Source organism: Podarcis raffonei, chromosome 6 (assembly GCF_027172205.1).
Source record: "Podarcis raffonei isolate rPodRaf1 chromosome 6, rPodRaf1.pri, whole genome shotgun sequence".
In the NCBI taxonomy this organism is placed as follows: domain Eukaryota; kingdom Metazoa; phylum Chordata; class Lepidosauria; order Squamata; family Lacertidae; genus Podarcis; species Podarcis raffonei.
The window spans coordinates 12,265,692-12,287,404 of NC_070607.1; positions in this window are offsets into that span (position 1 = coordinate 12,265,692).

The following is a 21,713-nucleotide window of genomic DNA, read 5'->3' on the forward strand; positions in this document are numbered from 1 at the left end:
TGAAATCAGCCCTCGAAGACATAACCTGTGAAAAAAAAATTTTCTAAGCCCCGGGGTCACAATTTCAGCAAAAATCTGAAATTCTCCAATTCACTCAAAACTGGTGCCAAGCTGTTGCAAATTCTCCCCTGAACGGTTTGGTGGTGGAAAAAGAAAGCTTTTTATCATAGGAACTGAAATAAGCCCTCGAAGATATAACCTGTGAAAAAATAATTTTCTAAGCCCCGGGGTCACAATTTCAGCAAAAATCTGAAATTCTCCAATTCACTCAAAACTGTTGCCAAACTGTTGCAAATTCTCCCCTGAAAGGTTTGGCGGTGGAAACAGAAAGCTTTTTATCATAGGGGAAAAAATCAGCCCTCGAAGAAAAAACCTGTGGGGGAAAAAATTTCTAAGCCCCGGGGTCACAATTTAAGCAAAAATCTGAAATTCTCCAACTCTCTCAAAAATGGTGCGAAGCTGTTGCAAATTCTCCCCTGAAAGGTTTGGCGGTGGAAACAGAAAGCTTTTTATCATAGGAAATGAAATCAGCCCTCGAAGACAAAACCTGTGGGGAAAAAAATTTCTAAGCCCCGGGGTCACAATTTCAGCAAAAATCTGAAATTCTCCAATTCACTCAAAAATGGTGCCAAACTGTTGCAAATTCTCCCCTGAAAGGTTTGGAGGTGGAAAAAGAAGCCTTTTTATCATAGGAACTGAAATCAGCCCTAGACAACTTAACGTGTTAAAAAAGAAAATTCTAAGCCCCGGGGTCACAATTTCAGCAAAAATCTGAAATTATCCAATTCACTCAAAAATGGTGCCAAACTTTTGCAAATTCTCCCCTGAAAGGTTTGGTGGTGGAAACAGAAGGCTTTTTGTCATAGGCCAAGAAATCAGCCCTCGAAGATATAACCTGTGAAAAAATAATTTTCTAAGCCCCGGGGTCACAATTTCAGCAAAAATCTGAAATTCTCCAATTCACTCAAAAATGGTGCCAAACTGTTGCAAATTCTCCCCTGAAAGGTTTGGCGGTGGAAACAGAAAGCTTTTTATCATAGGGGAAAAAATCAGCCCTCGAAGAAAAAACCTGTGGGGGAAAAAATTTCTAAGCCCCGGGGTCACAATTTAAGCAAAAATCTGAAATTCTCCAATTCACTCAAAAATGGTGCCAAACTGTTGCAAATTCTCCCCTGAAAGGTTTGGTGGTGGAAACAGAAGGCTTTTTGTCATAGGCCAAGAAATCAGCCCTCGAAGACAAAAGCTGTGGGGAAAAAAATTTCTGAGCCCCGGGGTCACAATTTCAGCAAAAATCTAAAATTCTCCAACTCTCTCAAAAATGGTGCCGAGCTGTTACAAATTCTCCTCTGAAAGGTTTGGCGGTGGAAAAAGAAGCCTTTTTATCATAGGAACTGAAATCAGCCCTCGAAGACATAACCTGTGAAAAAATAATTTTCTAAGCCCCGGGGTCACAATTTCAGCAAAAATCTGAAATTATCCAATTTACTCAAAACTGGTGCCAAGCTGTTGCAAATTCTCCCCTGAAATGTTTGGCGGTGGAAACAGAAATGTTTTTATCATAGCAAATGAAATCAGCCCTCGAAGACATAAGCTGTGAAAAAATAATTTTCTAAGCCCCGGGGTCACAATTTCTGCAAAAAACTGAAATTCTCCAATTCACTCAAAACCGGTGCCAACCTATTGTAAATTCTCCCCTGAAAGGTTTGGCGGTGGAAACAGAAGCCTTTTTATCATAGCAAATGAAATCAGCCCTCGAAGACAAAACCTGTGAAAAAATAATTTTCTAAGTCCCGGGGTCACAATTTCTGCAAAAGTCTGAAATTCTCCAATTTACTCAAAAATGGTGCCAAGCTGTTGCAAATTCTCCGCTGAAAGGTTTGGCGGTGGAAACAGAAGCCTTTTGATCATAGGAAATGAAATCAGCCCTCGAAGACAAAACCCGTGGAAAAAAAATTTTCTAAGCCCCGGGGTCACAATTTCAGCAAAAATCTGAAATTCTCCAATTCACTCAAAAATGGTGCCAAACTGTTGCAAATTCTCCCCTGAAAGGTTTGGAGGTGGAAAAAGAAGCCTTTTTATCATAGGAACTGAAATCAGCCCTAGACAACTTAACGTGTTAAAAAAGAAAATTCTAAGCCCCGGGGTCACAATTTCAGCAAAAATCTGAAATTATCCAATTCACTCAAAAATGGTGCCAAACTTTTGCAAATTCTCCCCTGAAAGGTTTGGTGGTGGAAACAGAAGGCTTTTTGTCATAGGCCAAGAAATCAGCCCTCGAAGATATAACCTGTGAAAAAATAATTTTCTAAGCCCCGGGGTCACAATTTCAACAAAAATCTGAAATTCTCCAATTCACTCAAAAATGGTGCTAAACTTTTGCAAATTCTCCCCTGAAAGGTTTGGCGGTGGAAACAGAAAGCTTTTTATCATATGAAAAAAAATCAGCCCTCGAAGACAAAACCTGTGGGGGAAAAAATTTCTAAGCCCCGGGGTCACAATTTCAGCAAAAATCTGAAATTCTCCAATTCACTCAAAACTGGTGCCAAGCTGTTGCAAATTCTCCCCTGAACGGTTTGGTGGTGGAAAAAGAAAGCTTTTTATCATATGAAAAAAAATCAGCCCTCGAAGACAAAACCTGTGGGGGAAAAAATTTCTAAGCCCCGGGGTCACAATTTCAGCAAAAATCTGAAATTCTCCAATTCACTCAAAACTGTTGCCAAACTGTTGCAAATTCTCCCCTGAAAGTTTTGGCGGTGGAAACAGAAAGCTTTTTATCATAGGGGAAAAAATCAGCCCTCGAAGAAAAAACCTGTGGGGGAAAAAATTTCTAAGCCCCGGGGTCACAATTTAAGCAAAAATCTGAAATTCTCCAATTCACTCAAAAATGGTGCCAAACTGTTGCAAATTCTCCCCTGAAAGGTTTGGTAGTGGAAACAGAAGGCTTTTTGTCATAGGCCAAGAAATCAGCCCTCGAAGACAAAAGCTGTGGGGAAAAAAATTTCTGAGCCCCGGGGTCACAATTTCAGCAAAAATCTAAAATTCTCCAACTCTCTCAAAAATGGTGCCGAGCTGTTACAAATTCTCCTCTGAAAGGTTTGGCGGTGGAAAAAGAAGCCTTTTTATCATAGGAACTGAAATCAGCCCTCGAAGACATAACCTGTGAAAAAATAATTTTCTAAGCCCCGGGGTCACAATTTCAGCAAAAATCTGAAATTATCCAATTTACTCAAAACTGGTGCCAAGCTGTTGCAAATTCTCCCCTGAAATGTTTGGCGGTGGAAACAGAAATGTTTTTATCATAGCAAATGAAATCAGCCCTCGAAGACATAAGCTGTGAAAAAATAATTTTCTAAGCCCCGGGGTCACAATTTCTGCAAAAAACTGAAATTCTCCAATTCACTCAAAACCGGTGCCAACCTATTGTAAATTCTCCCCTGAAAGGTTTGGCGGTGGAAACAGAAGCCTTTTTATCATAGGAAATGAAATCAGCCCTCGAAGAGAAAACCTGCGGGGGAAAAAAAATCTAAGCCCTGGGGTCACAATTTCAGGAAAAATCTGAAATTCTCCAACTCTCTCAAAAATGGTGCCGAGCTGTTACAAATTCTCCCCTGAAAGGGTTGGCGGTGGAAACAGAAGCCTTTTTATCATAGCAAATGAAATCAGCCCTCGAAGACAAAACCTGTGTAAAAAAAATTTTCTAAGCCCCGGGGTCACAATTTCAACAAAAATCTGAAATTCTCCAATTCATCCAAAAATGGTGCCAAGCTGTTGCAAATTCTCCCCTGAAAGGTTTGGCGGTGGAAACAGAAGACTGTTTATCATAGGAACTGAAATCAGCCCTCGAAGACAAAACCTGTGTAAAAAAAAATTTCTAAGCCCCGGGGTCACAATTTCAGCAAAAATCTGAAATTCTCCAATTCACTCAAAAATGGTGCCAAACTGTTGCAAATTCTCCCCTGAAAGGTTTGGCGGTGGAAACAGAAGCCTTTTTATCATAGGAAATGAAATCAGCCCTCGAAGACAAAACCTGTGTAAAAAATTTTTTCTAAGCCCCGGGGTCACAATTTCAGCAAAAATCTGAAATTCTCCAACTCTCTCAAAAATGGGGCCAAACTATTACAAATTCTCCCCTGAAAGGTTTGGCGGTGGAATAAGAAGCCTTTTTATCATAGCAAATGAAATCAGCCCTCGAAGACAAAACCTGTGAAAAAATAATTTTCTAAGTCCCGGGGTCACAATTTCTGCAAAAGTCTGAAATTCTCCAATTTACTCAAAAATGGTGCCAAGCTGTTGCAAATTCTCCCCTGAAAGGTTTGGCGGTGGAAAAAGAAGCCTTTTTATCATAGCAAATGAAATCAGCCCTCGAAGACAAAACCCATGGAAAAATTTTTTCTAAGCCCCGGGGTCACAATTTCTGCAAAAATCTGGAATTCTCCAATTTACTCAAAAATGGTGCCAAGCTGTTGCAAATTCTCCCCTGAAACATTTGGCTGTGGAAACAGAAGGCTTTTTATCATAGGAAATGAAATCAGCCCTCGAAGACATAACCTGTGAAAAAAAAAATTTCTAAGCCCCGGGGTCACAATTTCAGCAAAAATCTGAAATTCTCTAATTCACTCAAAACTGGTGCGAAGCTGTTGCAAATTCTCCCCTGAAAGGTTTGGCGGTGGAAACAGAAAGCTTTTTATCATAGGAAATGAAATCAGCCCTCGAAGACAAAACCTGTGGGGAAAAAAATTTCTAAGCCCCGGGGTCACAATTTCTGCAAAAATCTGAAATTCTCCAATTTACTCAAAAATGGTGCCAAGCTGTTGCAAATTCTCCCCTGAAAGGTTTGGCGGTGGAAAAAGAAGCCTTTTTATCATAGGAAATGAAATCAGCCCTCGAAGACAAAACCCGTGGAAAATTTTTTTCTAAGCCCCGGGGTCACAATTTCAGCAAAAATCTGAAATTCTCCAAAACACTCAAAAATGGTGCCAAACTGTTGCAAATTCTCCCCTGAAACGTTTGGCTGTGGAAACAGAAGGCTTTTTATCATAGGAAATGAAATCAGCCCTCGAAGACATAACCTGTGAAAAAAAAAATTTCTAAGCCCCGGGGTCACAATTTCAGCAAAAATCTGAAATTCTCCAATTCACTCAAAACTGGTGCCAAGCTGTTGCAAATTCTCCCCTGAACGGTTTGGTGGTGGAAACAGAAAGCTTTTTATCATAGGGGAAAAAATCAGCCCTCGAAGACAAAAGCTGTGGGGAAAAAAATTTCTGAGCCCCGGGGTCACAATTTCAGCAAAAATCTGAAATTCTCCAACTCTCTCAAAAATGGTGCCGAGCTGTTACAAATTCTTCTCTGAAAGGTTTGGCGGTGGAAACAGAAGCCTTTTGATCATAGCAAATGAAATCAGCCCTCGAAGACAAAACCTGTGTAAAAAAAAATTTCTAAGCCCCGGGGTCACAATTTCAGCAAAAATCTGAAATTCTCCAATTCACTCAAAAATGGTGCCAAACTGTTGCAAATTCTCCCCTGAAAGGTTTGGTGGTGGAAACAGAAGGCTTTTTGTCATAGGCCAAGAAATCAGCCCTCGAAGACAAAAGCTGTGGGGAAAAAAATTTCTAAGCCCCGGGGTCACAATTTCAGCAAAAATCTGAAATTATCCAATTCACTCAAAAATGGTGCCAAACTTTTGCAAATTCTCCCCTGAAAGGTTTGGTGGTGGAAACAGAAGGCTTTTTGTCATAGGCCAAGAAATCAGCCCTCGAAGATATAACCTGTGAAAAAATAATTTTCTAAGCCCCGGGGTCACAATTTCAACAAAAATCTGAAATTCTCCAATTCACTCAAAAATGGTGCTAAACTTTTGCAAATTCTCCCCTGAAAGGTTTGGCGGTGGAAACAGAAGCCTTTTTATCATAGGAAATGAAATCAGCCCTCGAAGACAAAACCTGTGTAAAAAAATTTTTCTAAGCCCCGGGGTCACAATTTCAGCAAAAATCTGAAATTCTCCAATTCACTCAAAACTGGTGCCAAGCTGTTGCAAATTCTCCCCTGAACGGTTTGGTGGTGGAAAAAGAAAGCTTTTTATCATAGGAACTGAAATAAGCCCTCGAAGATATAACCTGTGAAAAAATAATTTTCTAAGCCCCGGGGTCACAATTTCAGCAAAAATCTGAAATTCTCCAATTCACTCAAAACTGTTGCCAAACTGTTGCAAATTCTCCCCTGAAAGGTTTGGCGGTGGAAACAGAAAGCTTTTTATCATAGGGGAAAAAATCAGCCCTCGAAGAAAAAACCTGTGGGGGAAAAAATTTCTAAGCCCCGGGGTCACAATTTAAGCAAAAATCTGAAATTCTCCAACTCTCTCAAAAATGGTGCCAAACTGTTGCAAATTCTCCCCTGTAAGGTTTGGCGGTGGAAAAAGAAGCCTTTTTATCATAGGAAATGAAATCGGCCCTCGACAACTTAACGTGTGGAAAAAAAATTTCTAAGCCCCGGGGTCACAATTTCAGCAAAAATCTGAAATTCTCCAATTCACTCAAAAATGGTGCCAAACTGTTGCAAATTCTCCCCTGAAAGGTTTGGTGGTGGAAACAGAAGGCTTTTTGTCATAGGCCAAGAAATCAGCCCTCGAAGACAAAAGCTGTGGGGGAAAAAATTTCTGAGCCCCGGGGTCACAATTTCAGCAAAAATCTGAAATTCTCCAACTCTCTCAAAAATGGTGCCGAGCTGTTACAAATTCTCCTCTGAAAGGTTTGGCGGTGGAAACAGAAGCCTTTTGATCATAGCAAATGAAATCAGCCCTCGAAGACAAAACCTGTGTAAAAAAAATTTTCTAAGCCCCGGGGTCACAATTTCTGCAAAAATCTGAAATTCTCCAATTCACTCAAAAATGGTGCCAAGCTGTTGCAAATTCTCCCCTGAAAGGTTTGGAGGTGGAAAAAGAAGCCTTTTTATCATAGGAACTGAAATCAGCCCTCGAAGACATAACCTGTGAAAAAATAATTTTCTAAGCCCCGGGGTCACAATTTCAGCAAAAATCTGAAATTATCCAATTTACTCAAAACTGGTGCCAAGCTGTTGCAAATTCTCCCCTGAAATGTTTGGCGGTGGAAACAGAAATGTTTTTATCATAGCAAATGAAATCAGCCCTCGAAGACATAAGCTGTGAAAAAATAATTTTCTAAGCCCCGGGGTCACAATTTCTGCAAAAAACTGAAATTCTCCAATTCACTCAAAACCGGTGCCAACCTATTGTAAATTCTCCCCTGAAAGGTTTGGCGGTGGAAACAGAAGCCTTTTTATCATAGGAAATGAAATCAGTCCTCGAAGAGAAAACCTGCGGGGGAAAAAAAATCTAAGCCCTGGGGTCACAATTTCAGGAAAAATCTGAAATTCTCCAACTCTCTCAAAAATGGTGCCGAGCTGTTACAAATTCTCCCCTGAAAGGGTTGGCGGTGGAAACAGAAGCCTTTTTATCATAGCAAATGAAATCAGCCCTCGAAGACAAAACCTGTGTAAAAAAAATTTTCTAAGCCCCGGGGTCACAATTTCAACAAAAATCTGAAATTCTCCAATTCACTCAAAAATGGTGCCAAGCTGTTGCAAATTCTCCCCTGAAAGGTTTGGCGGTGGAAACAGAAGACTGTTTATCATAGGAACTGAAATCAGCCCTCGAAGACAAAACCTGTGTAAAAAAAAATTTCTAAGCCCCGGGGTCACAATTTCAGCAAAAATCTGAAATTCTCCAATTCACTCAAAAATGGTGCCAAGCTGTTGCAAATTCTCCCCTGAAAGGTTTGGCGGTGGAAAAAGAAGCCTTTTTATCATAGGAAATGAAATCAGCCCTCGAAGACAAAACCTGTGTAAAAAAAAATTTCTAAGCCCCGGGGTCACAATTTCAGCAAAAATCTGAAATTCTCCAACTCTCTCAAAAATGGGGCCAAACTATTACAAATTCTCCCCTGAAAGGTTTGGCGGTGGAATAAGAAGCCTTTTTATCATAGCAAATGAAATCAGCCCTCGAAGACAAAACCTGTGAAAAAATAATTTTCTAAGCCCCGGGGTCACAATTTCTGCAAAAGTCTGAAATTCTCCAATTTACTCAAAAATGGTGCCAAGCTGTTGCAAATTCTCCCCTGAAAGGTTTGGCGGTGGAAAAAGAAGCCTTTTTATCATAGGAAATGAAATCAGCCCTCGAAGACAAAACCCATGGAAAAATTTTTTCTAAGCCCCGGGGTCACAATTTCTGCAAAAATCTGGAATTCTCCAATTTATTCAAAAATGGTGCCAAGCTGTTGCAAATTCTCCCCTGAAACATTTGGCTGTGGAAACAGAAGGCTTTTTATCATAGGAAATGAAATCAGCCCTCGAAGACATAACCTGTGAAAAAAAAAATTTCTAAGCCCCGGGGTCACAATTTCAGCAAAAATCTGAAATTCTCTAATTCACTCAAAACTGGTGCGAAGCTGTTGCAAATTCTCCCCTGAAAGGTTTGGCGGTGGAAACAGAAAGCTTTTTATCATAGGAAATGAAATCAGCCCTCGAAGACAAAACCTGTGGGGAAAAAATTTCTAAGCCCCGGGGTCACAATTTCTGCAAAAATCTGAAATTCTCCAATTTACTCAAAAATGGTGCCAAGCTGTTGCAAATTCTCCCCTGAAAGGTTTGGCGGTGGAAAAAGAAGCCTTTTTATCATAGGAAATGAAATCAGCCCTCGAAGACAAAACCCGTGGAAAATTTTTTTCTAAGCCCCGGGGTCACAATTTCAGCAAAAATCTGAAATTCTCCAAAACACTCAAAAATGGTGCCAAACTGTTGCAAATTCTCCCCTGAAACGTTTGGCTGTGGAAACAGAAGGCTTTTTATCATAGGAAATGAAATCAGCCCTCGAAGACATAACCTGTGAAAAAAAAAAATTCTAAGCCCCGGGGTCACAATTTCAGCAAAAATCTGAAATTCTCCAATTCACTCAAAACTGGTGCCAAGCTGTTGCAAATTCTCCCCTGAACGGTTTGGTGGTGGAAAAAGAAAGCTTTTTATCATAGGAACTGAAATAAGCCCTCGAAGATATAACCTGTGAAAAAATAATTTTCTAAGCCCCGGGGTCACAATTTCAGCAAAAATCTGAAATTCTCCAATTCACTCAAAACTGTTGCCAAACTGTTGCAAATTCTCCCCTGAAAGGTTTGGCGGTGGAAACAGAAAGCTTTTTATCATAGGGGAAAAAATCAGCCCTCGAAGAAAAAACCTGTGGGGGAAAAAATTTCTAAGCCCCGGGGTCACAATTTAAGCAAAAATCTGAAATTCTCCAACTCTCTCAAAAATGGTGCCAAACTGTTGCAAATTCTCCCCTGAAAGGTTTGGCGGTGGAAAAAGAAGCCTTTTTATCATAGGAAATGAAATCAGCCCTCGACAACTTAACGTGTGGAAAAAAAATTTCTAAGCCCCGGGGTCACAATTTCAGCAAAAATCTGAAATTCTCCAATTCACTCAAAAATGGTGCCAAACTGTTGCAAATTCTCCCCTGAAAGGTTTGGTGGTGGAAACAGAAGGCTTTTTGTCATAGGCCAAGAAATCAGCCCTCGAAGACAAAAGCTGTGGGGAAAAAAATTTCTGAGCCCCGGGGTCACAATTTCAGCAAAAATCTGAAATTCTCCAACTCTCTCAAAAATGGTGCCGAGCTGTTACAAATTCTCCTCTGAAAGGTTTGGCGGTGGAAACAGAAGCCTTTTGATCATAGCAAGTGAAATCAGCCCTCGAAGACAAAACCTGTGTAAAAAAAATTTTCTAAGCCCCGGGGTCACAATTTCTGCAAAAATCTGAAATTATCCAATTCACTCAAAAATGGTGCTAAACTTTTGCAAATTCTCCCCTGAAAGGTTTGGCGGTGGAAACAGAAAGCTTTTTATCATATGAAAAAAAATCAGCCCTCGAAGACAAAACCTGTGGGGGAAAAAATTTCTAAGCCCCGGGGTCACAATTTCAGCAAAAAACTGAAATTCTCCAACTCTCTCAAAAATGGTGCCGAGCTGTTACGTATTCTCCCCTGAAAGGTTTGGCGGTGCAAACAGAAGCCTTTTTATCATAGCAAATGAAATCAGCCCTCGAAGACAAAACCTGTGTAGAAAAAATTTTCTAAGCCCCGGGCTCACAATTTCTGCAAAAATCTGGAATTCTCGAAAACACTCAAAAATGGTGCCAAACTGTTGCAAATTCTCCCCTGAAACGTTTCTAAGCCCCGGGGTCACAATTTCAGCAAAAATCTTAAATTCTCCAATTCACTCAAAAATGGTGCCAACCTATTGCAAATTCTGCCCTGAAAGGTTTGGTGGTGGAAAAAGAAGCCTTTTTATCATAGAAAATGAAATCAGCCCTAGAAGACAAAACCCGTGGAAAAAAATTTTTCTAAGCCCCGGGGTCACAATTTCTGCAAAAATCTGGAATTCTCGAAAACACTCAAAAATGGTGCCAAACTGTTGCAAATTCTCCCCTGAAACGTTTCTAAGCCCCGGGGTCACAATTTCAGCAAAAATCTTAAATTCTCCAATTCACTCAAAAATGGTGCCAAACTGTTGCAAAATCTTCCCTGAAAGGTTTGGTGGTGGAAACAGAAGGCTTTTTGTCATAGGCCAAGAAATCAGCCCTCGAAGACATAACCTGTGAAAAAAATTTTTTCTAAGCCCCGGGGTCACAATTTCAGCAAATATCTGAAATTTTCCAATTCACTCAAAAATGGTGCCAACCTATTGCAATTTCTCCCCTGAAAGGTTTGGTGGTGGAAACAGAAGGCTTTTTGTCATAGGCCAAGAAATCAGCCCTCGAAGACATAACCTGTGAAAAAATAATTTTCTAAGCCCCGGGTCACAATTTCAGCAAAAATCTGGAATTCTCCAATTCACTCAAAACTGGTGCCAAGCTGTTGCAAATTCTCCCCTGAAAGGTTTGGTGGTGGAAACAGAAAGCTTTTTATCATAGCAAATGAAATCAGCCCTCGAAGACAAAACCTGTGTAAAAAAAAATTTCTAAGCCCCGGGGTCACAATTTGAGCAAAAATCTGAAATTCTCCAACTCTCTCAAAAATGGTGCCAAACTGTTGCAAATTCTCCCCTGAAAGGTTTGGCGGTGGAAACAGAAGGCTGTTTATCATAGGAACTGAAATCAGGCCTCGACAACTTAACGTGTGGAAAAAAAATTTCTAAGCCCCGGGGTCACAATTTCAGCAAAAATCTGAAATTCTCCAACTCTCTCAAAAATGGTGCCGAGCTGTTACAAATTCTCCTCTGAAAAGTTTGGCGGTGGAAAAAGAAGCCTTTTTATCATAGGAACTGAAATCAGCCCTCGAAGACATAACCTGTGAAAAAATAATTTTCTAAGCCCCGGGGTCACAATTTCAGCAAAAATCTGAAATTATCCAATTTACTCAAAACTGGTGCCAAGCTGTTGCAAATTCTCCCCTGAAATGTTTGGCGGTGGAAACAGAAATGTTTTTATCATAGCAAATGAAATCAGCCCTCGAAGACATAACCTGTGAAAAAATAATTTTCTAAGCCCCGGGGTCACAATTTCTGCAAAAATCTGAAATTCTCCAATTCACTCAAAACCGGTGCCAACCTATTGTAAATTCTCCCCTGAAAGGTTTGGCGGTGGAAACAGAAGCCTTTTTATCATAGGAACTGAAATCAGCCCTCGACAACTTAACATGTGGAAAAAAAATTCTAAGCCCTGGGGTCACAATTTCAGGAAAAATCTGAAATTCTCCAACTCTCTCTAAATGGTGCCGAGCTGTTACAAATTCTCCCCTGAAAGGGTTGGCGGTGGAAACAGAAGCCTTTTTATCATAGCAAATGAAATCAGCCCTCGAAGACAAAACCTGTGTAAAAAAAATTTTCTAAGCCCCGGGGTCACAATTTCAACAAAAATCTGAAATTATCCAATTCACTCAAAAATGGTGCCAAGCTGTTGCAAATTCTCCCCTGAAAGGTTTGGCGGTGGAAACAGAAGACTGTTTATCATAGGAACTGAAATCAGCCCTCGAAGACAAAACCTGTGTAAAAAAAAATTTCTAAGCCCCGGGGTCACAATTTCAGCAAAAGTCTGAAATTCTCCAATTTACTCAAAACTGGTGCCAAGCTGTTGCAAATTCTCCCCTGAAAGGTTTGGCGGTGGAAAAAGAAGCCTTTTTATCATAGGAAATGAAATCAGCCCTCGAAGACAAAACCCGTGGAAAAAATTTTTTCTAAGCCCCGGGGTCACAATTTCTGCAAAAATCTGGAATTCTCGAAAACACTCAAAAATGGTGCCAAACTGTTGCAAATTCTCCCCTGAAACGTTTCTAAGCCCCGGGGTCACAATTTCAGCAAAAATCTTAAATTCTCCAATTCACTCAAAAATGGTGCCAAACAGTTGCAAAATCTTCCCTGAAAGGTTTGGTGGTGGAAACAGAAGGCTTTTTGTCATAGGCCAAGAAATCAGCCCTCGAAGACATAACCTGTGAAAAAAATTTTTTCTCAGCCCCGGGGTCACAATTTCAGCAAATATCTGAAATTTTCCAATTCACTCAAAAATGGTGCCAACCTATTGCAATTTCTCCCCTGAAAGGTTTGGTGGTGGAAACAGAAGGCTTTTTGTCATAGGCCAAGAAATCAGCCCTCGAAGACATAACCTGTGAAAAAATAATTTTCTAAGCCCCGGGGTCACAATTTCAGCAAAAATCTGGAATTCTCCAATTCACTCAAAACTGGTGCCAAGCTGTTGCAAATTCTCCCCTGAAAGGTTTGGTGGTGGAAACAGAAAGCTTTTTATCATAGCAAATGAAATCAGCCCTCGAAGACAAAACCTGTGTAAAAAAAAATTTCTAAGCCCCGGGGTCACAATTTGAGCAAAAATCTGAAATTCTCCAACTCTCTCAAAAATGGTGCCAAACTGTTGCAAATTCTCCCCTGAAAGGTTTGGCGGTGGAAACAGAAGGCTGTTTATCATAGGAACTGAAATCAGGCCTCGACAACTTAACGTGTGGAAAAAAAATTTCTAAGCCCCGGGGTCACAATTTCAGCAAAAATCTGAAATTCTCCAACTCTCTCAAAAATGGTGCCGAGCTGTTACAAATTCTCCTCTGAAAAGTTTGGCGGTGGAAACAGAAATGTTTTTATCATAGCAAATGAAATCAGCCCTCGAAGACATAACCTGTGAAAAAATAATTTTCTAAGCCCCGGGGTCACAATTTCTGCAAAAATCTGAAATTCTCCAATTCACTCAAAACCGGTGCCAACCTATTGTAAATTCTCCCCTGAAAGCTTTGGCGGTGGAAACAGAAGCCTTTTTATCATAGGAACTGAAATCAGCCCTCGACAACTTAACGTGTGGAAAAAAAATTCTAAGCCCTGGGGTCACAATTTCAACAAAAATCTGAAATTCTCCAACTCTCTCAAAAATGGTGCCAAGCTGTTGCAAATTCTCCCCTGAAAGGTTTGGCGGTGGAAACAGAAGACTGTTTATCATAGGAACTGAAATCAGCCCTCGAAGACAAAACCTGTGTAAAAAAAAATTTCTAAGCCCCGGGGTCACAATTTCAGCAAAAATCTGAAATTCTCCAATTCACTCAAAAATGGTGCCAAACTGTTGCAAATTCTCCCCTGAAAGGTTTGGCGGTGGAAACAGAAGCCTTTTTATCATAGCAAATGAAATCAGCCCTCGAAGACAAAAACTGTGAAAAAATAATTTTCTAAGCCCCGGGGTCACAATTTCAGCAAAAGTCTGAAATTCTCCAATTTACTCAAAACTGGTGCCAAGCTGTTGCAAATTCTCCCCTGAAAGGTTTGGCGGTGGAAAAAGAAGCCTTTATATCATAGGAAATGAAATCAGCCCTCGAAGACAAAACCCGTGGAAAATTTTTTTCTAAGCCCCGGGGTCACAATTTCAGCAAAAATCTGAAATTCTCCAAAACACTCAAAAATGGTGCCAAACTGTTGCAAATTCTCCCCTGAAACGTTTGGCTGTGGAAACAGAAGGCTTTTTATCATAGGAAATGAAATCAGCCCTCGAAGACATAACCTGTGAAAAAAAAATTTTATAAGCCCCGGGGTCACAATTTCAGCAAAAATCTTAAATTCTCCAATTCACTCAAAAATGGTGCCAAACTGTTGCAAATTCTCCCCTGAAAGGTTTGGTGGTGGAAACAGAAGACTGTTTATCATAGGAACTGAAATCAGCCCTCGAAGATATAACCTGTGAAAAAATAATTTTCTAAGCCCCGGGGTCACAATTTCAGCAAAAATCTGAAATTCTCCAATTCACTCAAAACTGTTGCCAAACTGTTGCAAATTCTCCCCTGAAAGGTTTGGCGGTGGAAACAGAAAGCTTTTTATCATAGGGGAAAAAATCAGCCCTCGAAGAAAAAACCTGTGGGGAAAAAAATTTCTAAGCCCCGGGGTCACAATTTAAGCAAAAATCTGAAATTCTCCAACTCTCTCAAAAATGGTGCCAAACTGTTGCAAATTCTCCCCTGAAAGGTTTGGCGGTGGAAAAAGAAGCCTTTTTATCATAGGAAATGAAATCAGCCCTCGACAACTTAACATGTGGAAAAAAAATTTCTAAGCCCCGGGGTCACAATTTCAGCAAAAATCTGAAATTCTCCAATTCACTCAAAAATGGTGCCAAACTGTTGCAAATTCTCCCCTGAAAGGTTTGGTGGTGGAAACAGAAGGCTTTTTGTCATAGGCCAAGAAATCAGCCCTCGAAGACAAAAGCTGTGGGGAAAAAAATTTCTAAGCCCCGGGGTCACAATTTCAGCAAAAATCTGAAATTCTCCAACTCTCTCAAAAATGGTGCCGAGCTGTTACAAATTCTCCTCTGAAAGGTTTGGCGGTGGAAACAGAAGCCTTTTGATCATAGCAAATGAAATCAGCCCTCGAAGACAAAACCTGTGTAAAAAATTTTTTCTAAGCCCCGGGGTCACAATTTCAGCAAAAATCTGAAATTCTCCAATTCACTCAAAAATGGTGCCAAACTTTTGCAAATTCTCCCCTGAAAGGTTTGGTGGTGGAAACAGAAGGCTTTTTGTCATAGGCCAAGAAATCAGCCCTCGAAGATATAACCTGTGAAAAAATAATTTTCTAAGCCCCGGGGTCACAATTTCAACAAAAATCTGAAATTCTCCAATTCACTCAAAAATGGTGCTAAACTTTTGCAAATTCTCCCCTGAAAGGTTTGGCGGTGGAAACAGAAAGCTTTTTATCATATGAAAAAAAATCAGCCCTCGAAGACAAAACCTGTGGGGGAAAAAATTTCTAAGCCCCGGGGTCACAATTTCAGCAAAAATCTGAAATTCTCCAACTCTCTCAAAAATGGTGCCGAGCTGTTACGTATTCTCCCCTGAAAGGTTTGGCGGTGCAAACAGAAGCCTTTTTATCATAGCAAATGAAATCAGCCCTCGAAGACAAAACCTGTGAAGAAAAAATTTTCTAAGCCCCGGGCTCACAATTTCAGCAAAAATCTGAAATTCTCCAATTCACTCAAAAATGGTGCCAACCTATTGCAAATTCTGCCCTGAAAGGTTTGGTGGTGGAAAAAGAAGCCTTTTTATCATAGAAAATGAAATCAGCCCTAGAAGACAAAACCCGTGGAAAATTTTTTTTCTAAGCCCCGGGGTCACAATTTCTGCAAAAATCTGGAATTCTCGAAAACACTCAAAAATGGTGCCAAACTGTTGCAAATTCTCCCCTGAAAGGTTTGGTGGTGGAAACAGAAGGCTTTTTGTCATAGGCCAAGAAATCAGCCCTCGAAGACATAACCTGTGAAAAAAATTTTTTCTAAGCCCCGGGGTCACAATTTCAGCAAATATCTGAAATTTTCCAATTCACTCAAAAATGGTGCCAACCTATTGCAATTTCTCCCCTGAAAGGTTTGGTGGTGGAAACAGAAGGCTTTTTGTCATAGGCCAAGAAATCAGCCCTCGAAGACATAACCTGTGAAAAAATAATTTTCTAAGCCCCGGGGTCACAATTTCAGCAAAAATCTGGAATTCTCCAACTCACTCAAAACTGGTGCCAAGCTGTTGCAAATTCTCCCCTGAAAGGTTTGGTGGTGGAAACAGAAAGCTTTTTATCATAGCAAATGAAATCAGCCCTCGACAACTTAACGTGTGGAAAAAAAATTTCTAAGCCCCGGGGTCACAATTTGAGCAAAAAATCTGAAATTCTCCAACTCTCTCAAAAATGGTGCCAAACTGTTGCAAATTCTCCCCCTGAAAGGTTTGGCGGTGGAAACAGAAGGCTGTTTATCATAGGAACTGAAATCAGCCCTCGACAACTTAACGTGTGGAAAAAAAATTTCTAAGCCCCGGGGTCACAATTTCAGCAAAAATCTGAAATTCTCCAACTCTCTCAAAAATGGTGCCGAGCTGTTACAAATTCTCCTCTGAAAGGTTTGGCGGTGGAAAAAGAAGCCTTTTTATCATAGGAACTGAAATCAGCCCTCGAAGACATAACCTGTGAAAAAATAATTTTCTAAGCCCCGGGGTCACAATTTCAGCAAAAATCTGAAATTATCCAATTTACTCAAAACTGGTGCCAAGCTGTTGCAAATTCTCCCCTGAAATGTTTGGCGGTGGAAACAGAAATGTTTTTATCATAGCAAATGAAATCAGCCCTCGAAGACATAACCTGTGAAAAAATAATTTTCTAAGCCCCGGGGTCACAATTTCTGCAAAAATCTGAAATTCTCCAATTCACTCAAAACCGGTGCCAACCTATTGTAAATTCTCCCCTGAAAGGTTTGGCGGTGGAAACAGAAGCCTTTTTATCATAGGAAATGAAATCAGCCCTCGAAGAGAAAACCTGCGGGGAAAAAAAAATCTAAGCCCTGGGGTCACAATTTCAGGAAAAATCTGAAATTCTCCAACTCTCTCAAAAATGGTGCCAAGCTGTTGCAAATTCTCCCCTGAAAGGTTTGGCGGTGGAAACAGAAGACTGTTTATCATAGGAACTGAAATCAGCCCTCGAAGACAAAACCTGTGTAAAAAAAAATTTCTAAGCCCCGGGGTCACAATTTCAGCAAAAATCTGAAATTCTCCAATTCACTCAAAAATGGTGCCAAACTGTTGCAAATTCTCCCCTGAAAGGTTTGGCGGTGGAAACAGAAGCCTTTTTATCATAGGAAATGAAATCAGCCCTCGAAGACAAAACCTGTGTAAAAAATTTTTTCTAAGCCCCGGGGTCACAATTTCAGCAAAAATCTGAAATTCTCCAACTCTCTCACAAATGGTGCCAAACTATTACAAATTCTCCCCTGAAAGGTTTGGCGGTGGAATAAGAAGCCTTTTTATCATAGCAAATAAAATCAGCCCTCGAAGACATAACCTGTGAAAAAATAATTTTCTAAGTCCCGGGGTCACAATTTCTGCAAAAGTCTGAAATTCTCCAATTTACTCAAAAATGGTGCCAAGCTGTTGCAAATTCTCCCCTGAAAGGTTTGGCGGTGGAAAAAGAAGCCTTTTTATCATAGGAAATGAAATCAGCCCTCGAAGACAAAACCCGTGGAAAAATTTTTTCTAAGCCCCGGGGTCACAATTTCAGCAAAAATCTGGAATTCTCCAATTCACTCAAAACTGTTGCCAAACTATTGCAAATTCTCCCCTGAAAGGTTTGGCGGTGGAAACAGAAAGCTTTTTATCATAGGGGAAAAAATCAGCCCTCGAAGAAAAAACCTGTGGGGAAAAAAATTTCTAAGCCCCGGGGTCACAATTTAAGCAAAAATCTGAAATTCTCCAATTCACTCAAAAATGGTGCCAAACTTTTGCAAATTCTCCCCTGAAAGGTTTGGTGGTGGAAACAGAAGGCTTTTTGTCATAGGCCAAGAAATCAGCCCTCGAAGATATAACCTGTGAAAAAATAATTTTCTAATCCCCGGGGTCACAATTTCAACAAAAATCTGAAATTCTCCAATTCACTCAAAAATGGTGCTAAACTTTTGCAAATTCTCCCCTGAAAGGTTTGGCGGTGGAAACAGAAAGCTTTTTATCATATGAAAAAAAATCAGCCCTCGAAGACAAAACCTGTGGGGGAAAAAATTTCTAAGCCCCGGGGTCACAATTTCAGCAAAAATCTGAAATTCTCCAACTCTCTCAAAAATGGTGCCGAGCTGTTACGTATTCTCCCCTGAAAGGTTTGGCGGTGCAAACAGAAGCCTTTTTATCATAGCAAATGAAATCAGCCCTCGAAGACAAAACCTGTGTAGAAAAAAATTTCTCAGCCCCGGGCTCACAATTTCAGCAAAAATCTGAAATTCTCCAATTCACTCAAAAATGGTGCCCACCTATTGCAAATTCTGCCCTGAAAGGTTTGGTGGTGGAAAAAGAAGCCTTTTTATCATAGAAAATGAAATCAGCCCTAGAAGACAAAACCCGTGGAAAAATTTTTTTCTAAGCCCCGGGGTCACAATTTCTGCAAAAATCTGGAATTCTCGAAAACACTCAAAAATGGTGCCAAACTGTTGCAAATTCTCCCCTGAAACGTTTCTAAGCCCCGGGGTCACAATTTCAGCAAAAATCTTAAATTCTCCAATTCACTCAAAAATGGTGCCAAACTGTTGCAATTTCTCCCCTGAAAGGTTTGGTGGTGGAAACAGAAGGCTTTTTGTCATAGGCCAAGAAATCAGCCCTCGAAGACATAACCTGTGAAAAAATAATTTTCTAAGCCCCGGGGTCACAATTTCAGCAAAAATCTGGAATTCTCCAATTCACTCAAAACTGGTGCCAAGCTGTTGCAAATTCTCCCCTGAAAGGTTTGGTGGTGGAAACAGAAAGCTTTTTATCATAGGAAATGAAGTCAGCCCTCGAAGACAAAACCTGTGGGGGAAAAAATTTCTAAGCCCCGGGGTCACAATTTCAGCAAAAATCTGAAATTCTCCAACTCTCTCAAAAATGGTGCCGAGCTGTTACAAACTCTCCCTGAAAGGTTTGGCGGTGGAAACAGAAGCCTTTTTATCATAGCAAATGAAATCAGCCCTCGAAGACAAAACCTGTGTAAAAAAAATTTTCTAAGCCCCGGGGTCACAATTTCAGCAAAAATCTGAAATTCTCCAATTCACTCAAAAATGGTGCCAAGCTGTTGCAAATTCTCCCCTGAAAGGTTTGGCGGTGGAAAAAGAAGCCTTTTTATCATAGGAAATGAAATCAGCCCTTGAAGACATAACCTGTGAAAAAATAATTTTCTAAGCCCCGGGGTCACAATTTCTGCAGAAATCTGAAATTCTCCAATTCACTCAAAACTGGTGCCAAGCTGTTGCAAATTCTCCCCTGAAAGGTTTGGCGGTGGAAACAGAAAGCTTTTTATCATAGGAAATGAAATCAGCCCTTGAAGACAAAACCTGTGGGGGGAAAAATTTCTAAGCCCCGGGGTCGCAATTTCAGCAAAAATCTGAAATTCTCCAACTCTCTCAAAAATGGTGCCGAGTTGTTACAAATTCTCCTCTGAAAGGTTTGGCGGTGGAAACAGAAGCCTTTTTATCATAGGAACTGAAATCAGCCCTCGACAAGTTAACGTGTGAAAAAAAAATTTCTAAGCCCCGGGGTCACAATTTCAGCAAAAATCTGAAATTCTCCAATTCACTCAAAAATGGTGCCAAACTGTTGCAAATTCTCCCCTGAAAGGTTTGGCGGTGCAAACAGAAGGCTTTTTGTCATAGGCCAAGGAATCAGCCCTCGAAGACAAAACCTGTGTAAAAAATTTTTTCTAAGCCCCGGGTCACAATTTCAGCAAAAATCTGAAATTCTCCAATTCACTCAAAAATGGTGCCAAGCTGTTACAAATTCTCCCCTGAAAGCTTTGGCGGTGGAAAAAGAAGCCTTTTTATCATAGCAAATGAAATCAGCCCTCGAAGACATAACCTGTGAAAAAATAATTTTCTAAGCCCTCGCGTCACAATTTCTGCAAAAATCTGAAATTCTCCAATTCACTCAAAACTGGTGCCAAGCTGTTGCAAATTCTCCCCTGAAAGGTTTGGCGGTGGAAACAGAAATCTTTTTATCATAGGAAATGAAATCAGCCCTCGAAGACAAAACCTGTGGGGAAAAAAATTTCTAAGCCCCGGGGTCACAATTTCAGCAAAAATCTGAAATTCTCCAACTCTCTCAAAAATGGTGCCAAACTGTTGCAAATTCTCCCCTGAAAGGTTTGGCGGTGGAAACAGAAAGCTTTTTATCATAGGGGAAAAAATCAGCCCTCGAAGAAAAAACCTGTGGGGGAAAAAATTTCTAAGCCCCGGGGTCACAATTTAAGCAAAAATCTGAAATTCTCCAACTCTCTCAAAAATGGTGCGAAGCTGTTGCAAATTCTCCCCTGAAAGGTTTGGCGGTGGAAACAGAAAGCTTTTTATCATAGGAAATGAAATCAGCCCTCGAAGACAAAACCTGTGGGGAAAAAAATTTCTAAGCCCCGGGGTCACAATTTCAGCAAAAATCTGAAATTCTCCAATTCACTCAAAAATGGTGCCAAACTGTTGCAAATTCTCCCCTGAAAGGTTTGGAGGTGGAAAAAGAAGCCTTTTTATCATAGGAACTGAAATCAGCCCTAGACAACTTAACGTGTTAAAAAAGAAAATTCTAAGCCCCGGGGTCACAATTTCAGCAAAAATCTGAAATTATCCAATTCACTCAAAAATGGTGCCAAACTTTTGCAAATTCTCCCCTGAAAGGTTTGGTGGTGGAAACAGAAGGCTTTTTGTCATAGGCCAAGAAATCAGCCCTCGAAGATATAACCTGTGAAAAAATAATTTTCTAAGCCCCGGGGTCACAATTTCAGCAAAAATCTGAAATTCTCCAATTCACTCAAAAATGGTGCCAAACTGTTGCAAATTCTCCCCTGAAAGGTTTGGCGGTGGAAACAGAAAGCTTTTTATCATAGGGGAAAAAATCAGCCCTCGAAGAAAAAACCTGTGGGGGAAAAAATTTCTAAGCCCCGGGGTCACAATTTAAGCAAAAATCTGAAATTCTCCAATTCACTCAAAAATGGTGCCAAACTGTTGCAAATTCTCCCCTGAAAGGTTTGGTGGTGGAAACAGAAGGCTTTTTGTCATAGGCCAAGAAATCAGCCCTCGAAGACAAAAGCTGTGGGGAAAAAAATTTCTGAGCCCCGGGGTCACAATTTCAGCAAAAATCTAAAATTCTCCAACTCTCTCAAAAATGGTGCCGAGCTGTTACAAATTCTCCTCTGAAAGGTTTGGCGGTGGAAAAAGAAGCCTTTTTATCATAGGAACTGAAATCAGCCCTCGAAGACATAACCTGTGAAAAAATAATTTTCTAAGCCCCGGGGTCACAATTTCAGCAAAAATCTGAAATTATCCAATTTACTCAAAACTGGTGCCAAGCTGTTGCAAATTCTCCCCTGAAATGTTTGGCGGTGGAAACAGAAATGTTTTTATCATAGCAAATGAAATCAGCCCTCGAAGACATAAGCTGTGAAAAAATAATTTTCTAAGCCCCGGGGTCACAATTTCTGCAAAAAACTGAAATTCTCCAATTCACTCAAAACCGGTGCCAACCTATTGTAAATTCTCCCCTGAAAGGTTTGGCGGTGGAAACAGAAGCCTTTTTATCATAGCAAATGAAATCAGCCCTCGAAGACAAAACCTGTGAAAAAATAATTTTCTAAGTCCCGGGGTCACAATTTCTGCAAAAGTCTGAAATTCTCCAATTTACTCAAAAATGGTGCCAAGCTGTTGCAAAT